Raw genomic sequence first — 10333 nt, forward strand, 5'->3', positions numbered from 1 at the left:
CAAGGTAGAAGCCTCAATATCTGCTCTGAAGACGGACCTGTGGAAGATGGCGGCGACGATACATGTGAGTGTGTCAGGCCGGTTTGTGCCCCAGACCCGGTATGTGGCTCGGCTTGGGCTTCCGGCTTTTGATGCTAGGTTTAGGTGAGTGGTCTGGGTATTTGGCCTAGCTAGCATCCCTTCATCATATGGGTAGGAGTAGTGGCATATGTTGCCAAGATGGCGGATTCAGGCATATTGTTGTTATACTTTGTAAGGTCCTCGAGAATAATCAATAAAGTGGCCGCATGCATCTCCCAGATGCAGAGGCCGTGGGTCATCCTCCTTTTCAAAAAAAAGCCAACCATCATATTACAAATTACCATGATACAAAGTTTTGTTCTTAGCTACAGCAATTACCACTCCGTCTCGAAATTGAGGAACAAGCATGGAGCAATGCTCACAGAAACACACTAGAAAAATCCTCGGAACAACAATAATATAATTTACGCACATAAAGTTCAGACTTCATTTTCAGCAGCATCCAAAGATCTTGTGCGCGTTGTCCGCCGGTCCCTTCCATTCGACAATTCCTGCATCTCTCGGGCTTCCGTGGTTTCTTCGGGGCATCCCCTCTTTCGAGGTATGTAGTCTGTTGTGACTCCCGCGCCGGCAAATGCTGCAGAATCTTGTGCGCTTACTGAGCCCCTTGTACGGTGCCTTCTCTCTGCTGTTTGTAGGTCTTCCAACCCCCTCTGCTTCTCTGGTACTATTAGACAATGCAAACCATTCGCCCTAATTGAGTTTCCAGTACTGATGCATCTATCAGCACCCTTGTCCCCAACATATGCGATCTCTCCATTGCCTGGTAATGTACCAGGAGTTAAGCCAGCCATGTGGTCCTCAAAACCGTAACCATCCCGCTTTTCTGCGAAAGGTGCGCCACTCAACAGTAGAGCGTTCAGACCGGCGAACACATCATCGAAAGCTGCTGCACTCGCATCACGCATCCTTACCACCTCCATGGCTTTCGGGTAAAGCGCCGAGTGCCTACAAGTAAACGACAGGTTAACTGAGTTGTCCCTCTGGTACTGAACTAGATGTTGGGGCAACATGTCCCTCACGTCCTTTGTTCACCGTTTCAATATATGCTTTGCACGTATCTCCTCGAGATGAAGTATTTCCATGACCTACAAGATATCAAAAAGAAAATCAGTTGTCTTCTCCAAGAACCACATTTATTCTTATCTGTCATTAAACTGTCCTGGAAGTTTACCCTCAGAACATGGCTGCACAGCATACGAGTGTGCTCGAACTGGCCACACTCACAGGAAAACTTGTTTTGGTCCTCATTTATGGTCACTTCATACTCAACCCTGCTCCATTTCTCTCTTTTCCTACAATGTTGTGAACTGTAACATACCTCCTCATCCTCTCTATTTCTGTGACATTTTATAAGCAGTCGCTTCAATCAGCAGACGTCCGAACTACTTAAACATTGCCCTGGTGTATATCTTACTGGCATGTTGCTCTGTCGCCAAATTTGTTCTCCTTTGAAGTAAGGTTTTGCCCATTTTTCTTTGATTTCATACAGCTGTGTCATGTAGGTGTGCTTACTCAAATTGTATTTATCTAACAGCGTATTCCACGCCGCCTCAAACTCATCTTCTGTTAACATGTGGTTCACAACCTTGTGGAATTCAACCTGGAAATCAGAATTCTTTGTATACATCAGTCCTAATGTCTCCTTTGCTTTATTTAAGATTTGCCATTTGCACGACCTGTGTAGTCCCTGACCCTGGGTACACCTTCTTGATTGTCACTTCCATGGCTCTGTTCTGGTCTGTCAACACAAGCAGCAGTTAGACGTAGCAATTAATTAACAGCTATGATTCTACTGTACACGGTATGAATTTTTCTAGAACATAGTTACTTGCTGTTTGTTATTTACCTATAAGAAATATCTTCGGAGCTAGCCCTCCCATCATCCTCTAGTTCGTCCCTCATCAACACACTAGCAAGTATAATGCTTTGAAAATTATTGTTAACACCGACGAACAAACCAAAAGGCATGTCGTATAGGTTTGTCCCGTAAGTCGTGTTGAATGTAATGAAATCACCAAAGAATCCATACTGCAAAACAGTAATACGCGTTTGAACATCCAATTGATACAAATGGTTCAGGTGCCGAAATTCATTTACGAAACTGTATGTTGTCTGAATCATACCCGAAATCATCTAACTCATGTCTGAATTTTTTCAACACCCAGCAGTGTACAATGCTTAAGCAGAAATTAGAAAATCATACGACGCACGTGATTTACATTTTTCATACCTTTTTATCCAGCCAGAGGCCTGGGGATTGACTCTGTTAGTAGACTATGCAGACCTCGTTGGGGATGAATCCGGTTGTCGTCGAACCCCAGCAAGCATAGGATTGCTGCCCTCGTATCCAATCTGCTACCCATAATCAGAATCAGCAACGGAATCTGCAGGGACAGCAACCCCTACTCCGCTGTTCACCACCACAACCAGAGGAAGCGGATCTGGGTGGTCCCTGCTTTTAGCGAACTCCTCAAGAAGTGGGAACCTAATAAATACGGAGTAGATGACAGTGGTGGCGGCCACTTTTTGCCCGTCAGTGCTCACACAAGCTAGTTGCTCAAAACTTTCTTGCGGATCCGAGGTCACTAACCTGTCAACTGCATCCAGGAGAAACTCAATACCTGCCTCTTCCATTCCTCTCAGCCAGTGGCAGCCGTCGCCAAAATCCTCGTCGCCAAAATCAATATCCTGACCGGTCGCCACCAACGGGGTTGGGGATGGGAGGGCCGTCTGCCGGGATGTTGGGGTGGTGATAGGCGGCCGGGGCACCAGAAGACGAGTGGAGCAGGGGCGAGGCGAGGGTTTCGAACTGTCCTGTTCCTATCTGACCCATGGATCGGCAAAAAGCTAATGTCCTGCTCCACGGCCCAGACCATAACCGCGTTTCCCCCGTCCCCAAAGTACGCGCAGGGCCCACGTACGACGCACTGTTTCATACGGTATTCCATCTCCCAGCCTATTTTCCACAAACCGCGTCAGATGAGCCAGACTGCTTTTCCCGCATCCCGAGCTTGGAATGGAAGGCGGAGATATCGGGATTAGCTGGGCTCGGGCGCCAAAACGCCCCTTCCTCAAAAGTCCATATATTTACTGAATGAGAGGCGCTACCCACACCCAGCACACCGCCCCCCAAAAAAACCTGGGTGTTCTTCTTCCTCCTCACTCCCACCCACCTCACGTTAGCTCGCTCCACTCGTACCCCCAAATTCCTCACCTCACTCCTACAAAAAACCCAGCTCCCCTTCTTCCTCACTACTACTACAGAAAACCCCCAGCTCCCCTTCTGCTTCACTCGCACTACAACTAGGCTCGTCATTCGTTACTCTGCTCAAATCCGTGAGCGCGACGCGACGCCCTTGAGGAAAATGGAGTCGGCTGACCCCAGCGCCAAGAAGATGAGGCTCCCGCTAGCGGCGACGCCAGTTGTAGATCCCGCACCTGGCAGCGCGGGAGAAGCGGCGACCCCGCCCCCACCGAATCCCAGGAACCCGTAGAATCTCGGGTGGACCGCATCAGCGATCTCCCGGACGCCGTCCTTGGGGAGATCATCTCGCTTCTCCCCACCAAGGATTGCAGCCGCACCCAAGTCCTCTCAATTCGGTGGCGCCCTCTATGGTGCGCCGTGCCCCTTAATCTCGACTGTCGTCAGCTATCTCTCTTCAGTGATTTTGAAATCCCCAGAGCCATCATCTCCTCCCACCAGGGCTCCGTTCAAAGCCTCTGCATCCTGTCATGCTACCTGAGCAAGCATACCATGCCCTGCACGGTGGACGCCTGGCTAAAATCCCCTGAATTCACAGAACTACAGCTGCTTGAGTTCTACTATTCCCCTGGAAATCACCTACCAGATACCGAACGCCACCTACCTGTGCCCTCAGCACCGATGTCCATCTCGCGGTTTTCCTCCTCTCTCCACACCGCCACCTTTGCGCTGTGCGACCTACCAGACAATATGGTACTAAACCTTCGACTCCCATTTCTCAAGAAACTTTCACTTGTGCGGGCTCGTATATCAGAGGCCTCATTGCACAGCATCATCCACTCCAGTTGTCCTGCCCTGGAGTGCTTGGTGCTTGTTTTCACAATTAGAATCGGTTGTCTCCAAATAAAGTCGCCTAACCTTGTAAGAATTGGAATTTGTTTTGACGGAAGGCAGCTCATCATCCAAGATGCCCCTTCACTTCAAAGGTTGATCCTTGATTCTAGTTATTCACCGTTGCAAATAACCGTCCTCTCTGTGCCTAAACTGGAGACCTTGGGTGTAATACATGATCTCTGTGCTCATTTCAATATGGTGTTTGGCTCCACAGTTCTTCAGGTACTTTACATTATCATCTACACTTGTAACCATAAGCTGCATTTTAAATTTCTGTGCATAAGTTATATGTCATCTTGGAGTACACATTTTGTACTAATATTATGTTCTATGCTCAATGAAGAGTTTCTCCATGGATGGCCTATCAATGGTGCTGGATTCTGTCAAGATCTTATATATCCAAATGAATAGTTTTGATCTGAACAAGATTATTGGCTTGCTGTAATGCTTTCCATGTCTGGAGAAGTTGTATATAAAGGTGATAATTTCACACACATTGAAACCCCGCATATAGTGTACTAGAATTAACCGTTCAGCTGTTGCTCTTTTGACACTCTTTTTTTAGACCTTAACTGTTTTCAATCTTCATGTCTATTTAGGCAACAGGACGGGGTAAGAAAGTTATAACCAATCGATGGATTCGTAAGCATTGGGATTTTCTCACTTCTCATGAGATTTGATTGAAGACAATAACGCTAGAACGATATGTAGCCAACCGTGCAAACACTAGATTTGTCACATTCTTCCTGCTGAATGCGAGGTTACTATTGTCCATCAGGCTTAAGTTTATCAGCAGCATGGTTTTGACGGATGGGTATGTGGAAGAGCAAAAAAAGGAATTTTAGGTGGGCAAAAGAGCTTCTGAACGTGCCGGGCTTCTATTTACAACATATTGTGGTCATAATCCAGTAAATTTTACGACCCAAGATGTTCATTCTATGGACCTGACCGATCCATTTGACTGTGACTGCCAAAAACAGTGCTGGAGTTAGATGTTGTTGCCCTTTTCAACCTGGGTTTTTTTGTAAACCTGATGAACAATTAACCCACGTGCTTTTGTACAGTTTGTAAACTGGAGTTAGATGTTCTTGCCCATTTCAACTCGGCTGTGACTGTCATATTTTCTTTGAAGCAAGGCAAATGGCTTGCCAGTCATTTAATTTAGAGTGAAATATTGTAACAACTAACAAATCCCAACCAAGGGAAATAACATCGCTCTCGCCGGCTGCTTGAGCTCACTGTGCATTACAGAAGCCAAGTGATTAGCCCCCACCAGCACCCACAAACTTATTTCCAACTAGCACATCAAATGGGCTGTAAATTTTCATAGGAAGGGCTGCATGACCGTGATAGATTTGGATTCTGACATTTGGGACCCACGAGGAAATAGCTTATCCAAGGTGGTGTCGACTTACTAGCCAGTCAACAAATGATTCTGCCTACCAGCCGTTGGATTGACATCCAACATCTGTCATGTATCTTCTATCTCTTGTCTTCTTCTTCCTCCAGCCACCCAAACCAAACCACCCCGTCGGCTCCGCCTGCTCCCGCCTCCCATGGCTGGCTGCGCCTCCACCACCCTACCGTACGTACCCTCCAACGTTGGCCAGTCCCTCCCTCTATTCCCCCACACGTCCTGTTATTCTCCGGCGACGTCAGCCCCAACACGCACCCGCACCCAAACCAGTCAACCCTCGTACTCCCCTCCGCCTGCGACTGGACTGGCGCATCTTCCACGGCTCCTGTTCGTTCCGTCCGAGCCTCGCCGTCGTCCTCCGCCTTGCGGCCTTGGTTCGCTCGCCGTGCGCGGTGCGCCGCCCTCTTGCGTTGTCAACATCGTCAACAACCGAGAGGAACAAGGAGATGACTGTACGTGGAGAGGATGACAGTAGGGACCCACCAGCGTCATGGCAGTACGCAAGCAAGTGCCTCTATATTACAAGCCCAAAAATATGGTTCCTCCTAATGGTTGGACATCTGGGGCTCACGCCATTGTCAACATAGTCAATAAATGAGAGAATTACACTACGAGCGGCTGACACCAGGGACTCAGCAAGTCGCGCAGTTTTTTTTTAGGAACAAGCAGTTGTTATTTATACTAGTTTTAGCGATGGATTAGGGTAACAACGGGGCTGTGCGAGGGCTCTGGCCCGTCTAGCCAGGGTTTTATTTATGTTTACCACATCATGAGCCCAGCTGTGTTGTTTTCTTGCTGAAAATGGCTCGCCCAGTTCTATTTTTTAAAGAAATACCCAAACGAGGCCTACTTGCTTTATCAGCCCTGCTGGGCTGCAAATCTTTCAAGACGAGGAGAGTTTCATTCGGTTTGCCCAGAAATGGGCTATACATTTTTAAAACAAATCAAACCGGGAATTAGTTTCAATTTTTTTCATTACAAGATTTTAAATTCCATTGATTTTTATGCGTGGAAAATTAATTGGATTTTATATTTGTATATATTATTTTTCAAAATAGTTTGAATGTGAATCGATATTTCGGGATTAAAACAGTTGACCGCACCGAAATATGCAAAAAAATCGTATACTTTTTAACCGTGGCCACAATATGGGGTGTAATGCTAACAAAAAGAAGATGGGCTCCAAAAAAATTCTTAAGAATTAGCAAATGGGCTGTACATTATTAGAAATAATGCACACGAGAGCAGTGACTATTGGATGTCCATCCAACGGCTGTCGTGCTTCTTCAATCTCTGCTTTTCCTGCTCCAGCCGCTCGAACAAGCTGCGGCGGGACTGCCTGCTCCCTCCACCAGCGGCCGGCTATGCAGCCGCGCAGGCCTCACCGCCCCACCGTACTCCCATCGCTGGACTAACCATCCCTCTACTCACCCACACCTGCTGTTATTCTCCGGGGACGGCAGACGAACCAGTAAACCCTCGTACTTCTCCGCGTGGGAAACAACTGCCCAGTCTTCCCTGGCTCCGTGTCGTTTCCTTCCTAGGCCTTGCCGTCGTCCACCGCCCTGGTGCTCTCGGCGCGGCCTGGTCAACGTGGTCAATGAACGACATCCATCGGAAGTGGACTATATGTGGAGAGGCTGACAGCTGAGTGCACGGCCGCACGCAAGGAAATGCCTCTTTATTACGCGCAAAATAATGGTTCCTCCACCTGATAGCTAGGACCCACGAGAAGGGCTTCTGTATTTTGCGAAAAAACGTTCCCCCCACTGACAGGTCGGACCCACCAGCTATATCTTCGCACGCAAGGAAGTGCCTCCTTATGACGCACAAAAAAAATGAATACCCCCTGCTAGCTGGGACCCACCATAGTGGGTGGCTGACTTGTGGGCCGACTAAGTTGACGGGGACAGAGGGCTTTGTCAACTTAGTCAATATGAACGATTCTAGCTCCAGTGACCGTACGATGTCCATCCAACGGCCATAGTGCTCCTTCAACCTTTGGTCTTCTTGCTCTAGCCGCCCAAAGAGCGCCGGTCGTGCCGCCTGCTCCTGCCTCCCGTGGCCGGCTGTTTTGCCGCAGAGGCCTCACCGCCCCCATACTACTCCCACCGCTGGCCAGGCCATCCCTCCGCTCACCCACACCCCTGTTATTCTGCGGCGACGGCAGCCTCACACCGCAGCCGAACCAGTGAACCCTCGTACTCCTCTCCGCGTGGGCATCCACTGCCGCGTCTTCCCCGGCTCCGCGTCGTCCCCTTCCTAGGCCTCGCCGTCGTCCACCGCCTTGGTGCTCTCGGCGCGGCGTGGTCAATGTGGTCAACGACCGACTTCCATCGGAAGAGTACTGTACGTGGAGAGGCTGACAGCTGGGTCCACGGCCACAGCCCAGTTTTTTGTGATTTGCCAAGTAAGTCACTTTGTCAGGCCTGTTAGGCTGCAAATCTTTCAAGACGAGGAGAGCTTCATTCGGCTGGCCGAGAAAATGGCCTATCAGTAATGAGAAATTGGATGTACATTTTTAAAACACATCAAACCGGCAATTAGTTTCAAATTTCTTTTTTTCATTTCAAGATTTTAAATTGCATTGATTTTTATGCGTGGACAATTTGTTGGATTTTATATTGATATACATTTATTTTTAAAATCCGTTTGAATGTGACTCAAAATTTTGGGATTAAAAATAGTTCGGACCGCACCGAAATATGCAAAATTTCGTATAATTTTTTAACCGTGGTCACAATATGGGCTGTAATGCTAACAAAAAGAATATGGGCTCCAAAAAAACCTTAAGAATTAGCAAATGGGCTGTAAATTGTTAGAAATAATGGCAGATGGGCTGTATGATGTTTTCCACAGATTTGAGGCTTTCCTAAAAAAAAGGTTGCCGCACAAGCAGTGACTGTTGGATGTCCATCCAACGGCCGTCGTGCTTCTTCAATCTCTGCTCTTCCTGCTCCAGCCGCTCAAACAAGCGCCGGTGGGACTGCCTGCTCTCTCCTCCCCGCGGCCGGCTGTGCTGCCGCGCAGGCCTCACTGCCCCACCGTACTCCCATCGCTGGCCTAGCATCCCCTCTACTCACCCACACCTGCTGTTATTCTCCGGCGACGGCAGACGAACCAGCAAACCCTCGTATAGTCGTACTCCCCTCCGCGTGGGAAACAACTGCCGAGTATTCTCTGGCTCCGTCTCGTTCCCTTCCTAGGCCTCGCCGTCGTCCACCGCCCTGGTGCTCTCGGCGCGGCCTGGTCAACGTGGTCAACGACCGACATGCATTTGAAGTGGACTGTACGTGGAGAGACTGACAGCTGGGTCCACGGCCGCACGCAAGGAAACGCCTCCTTATTACGCGCAAAATAATGATTCCTCTGCCTGACATCTGGGACCCACCCAAAGGGCCTCTGTATTTCGCAAAAAAAAAACGTTACCGCCGCTGACAGCTCGGACCCACCAGCTATATCTTCGCACGCAAGGAAGTGCTTCCTTATTGCGCACAAACAAATGAATACTCCCCCTGTTAGCTAGGACCCAGTATAGTGGCAGGCTGACTTGTGGGCCTACTAAGTTGACGGGGACGGAGGGCTTTGTCAACTTAGTCAATATGCACGATTCTAGCTGTTGGGGAACGTAGTAATTTCAAAAAAATTCCTACGCACACGCAAGATCATGGTGATGCATAGCAAAAAGAGGGGAGAGTGTTGTCGACGTACCCTCGTAGACCGATAGCGGAAGCATTAGCACAACGCGGTTGATGTAGTCGTACGTCTTCACGATTCGACCGATCAAGTACCGAACGCACGGCACCTCCGAGTTCAGCACACGTTCAGCTCGATGACGTCCCTCGAACTTCGATCCAGCCGAGCTTTGAGGGAGAGTTCCGTCAGCACGACGGCATGGTGACGTTGATGATGTTCTACCGACGCAGGGCTTCGCCTAAGCACCGCTACGATATTATCGAGGTGGACTATGGTGGAGGGGGGCACCGCACACGGCTAAGAGATCAATGATCAATTGTTGTGTCTATGGGGTGCCCCCTGCCCCCGTATATAAAGGAGCAAGGGGGGAGAGGCGGCCGGCCAGGAGGAGGCGTTCCAGGAGGAGTCCTACTCCCACCGGGAGTAGGACTCCCTCCCTTCCTTGTTGGATTAGGAGAAGGGTGAAGGAGGAGGGAGAGAGGAAGGAAAGGGGGGGGGGCGCCGCCCCCCTCCTTGTCCAATTCGGACTAGAGGGGGAGGGGGCGCGCGGCCTGCCCTAGCCACCCCTCCTCTTCTCCACTAAGGCCCATGTAGGCCCATTAACCCCCCCCCCGGGGGGGGGGGGGGGGTTCCAGTAACCCCCGGTACTCCGGTATATATCCGATAACCCCCGGAACCATTCCGGTGTCCGAATATAGTCGTCCAATATATCATTCTTCATGTCTCGACCATTTCTAGACTCCTCGTCATGTGCGTGATCACATCCGGGACTCCGAACTACCTTCGGTACATCAAAACACATAAACTCATAATATAACCGTCATCAAACTTTAAGCGTGCGGACCCTACGGGTTCGAGAACTATCTAGACATGGCCGAGACACGTCTCCGGTCAATAACCAATAGCGGAACCTGGATGCTCATATTGGCTCCCACATATTCTACGAAGATCTTTATCGGTCAGACCGCATAACAACATACGTTGTTCCCTTTGTCATCGGTATGTTACTTGCCCGAGAATCGATCGTCGGTATCTTAATA

General features: G+C 49.3%; 1 long non-coding RNA gene across 3 annotated transcripts; it reads right to left on the bottom strand.

The window, feature by feature from the left end:
* Nucleotides 1-327: 327 nt before the first annotated feature.
* LOC123167829 (uncharacterized) lies at nt 328-2941 on the bottom strand. 3 transcript variants are annotated; one of them, XR_006484115.1, is made up of 3 exons: nt 2315-2941; nt 1931-2112; nt 328-1822 (listed from the first exon to the last, which is right to left on the bottom strand). It is a non-coding gene; the product is annotated as an uncharacterized lncRNA (long non-coding RNA). The 3 variants fall into 3 exon arrangements; XR_006484112.1 differs by having other exon boundaries at nt 328-1169; nt 1256-1822; nt 1931-2936; XR_006484113.1 differs by having other exon boundaries at nt 1931-2941.
* Nucleotides 2942-10333: the final 7392 nt, after the last annotated feature.

The sequence above is a fragment of the Triticum aestivum genome, chromosome 1D (assembly GCF_018294505.1).
Source record: "Triticum aestivum cultivar Chinese Spring chromosome 1D, IWGSC CS RefSeq v2.1, whole genome shotgun sequence".
In the NCBI taxonomy this organism is placed as follows: Eukaryota; Viridiplantae; Streptophyta; class Magnoliopsida; order Poales; family Poaceae; genus Triticum; species Triticum aestivum.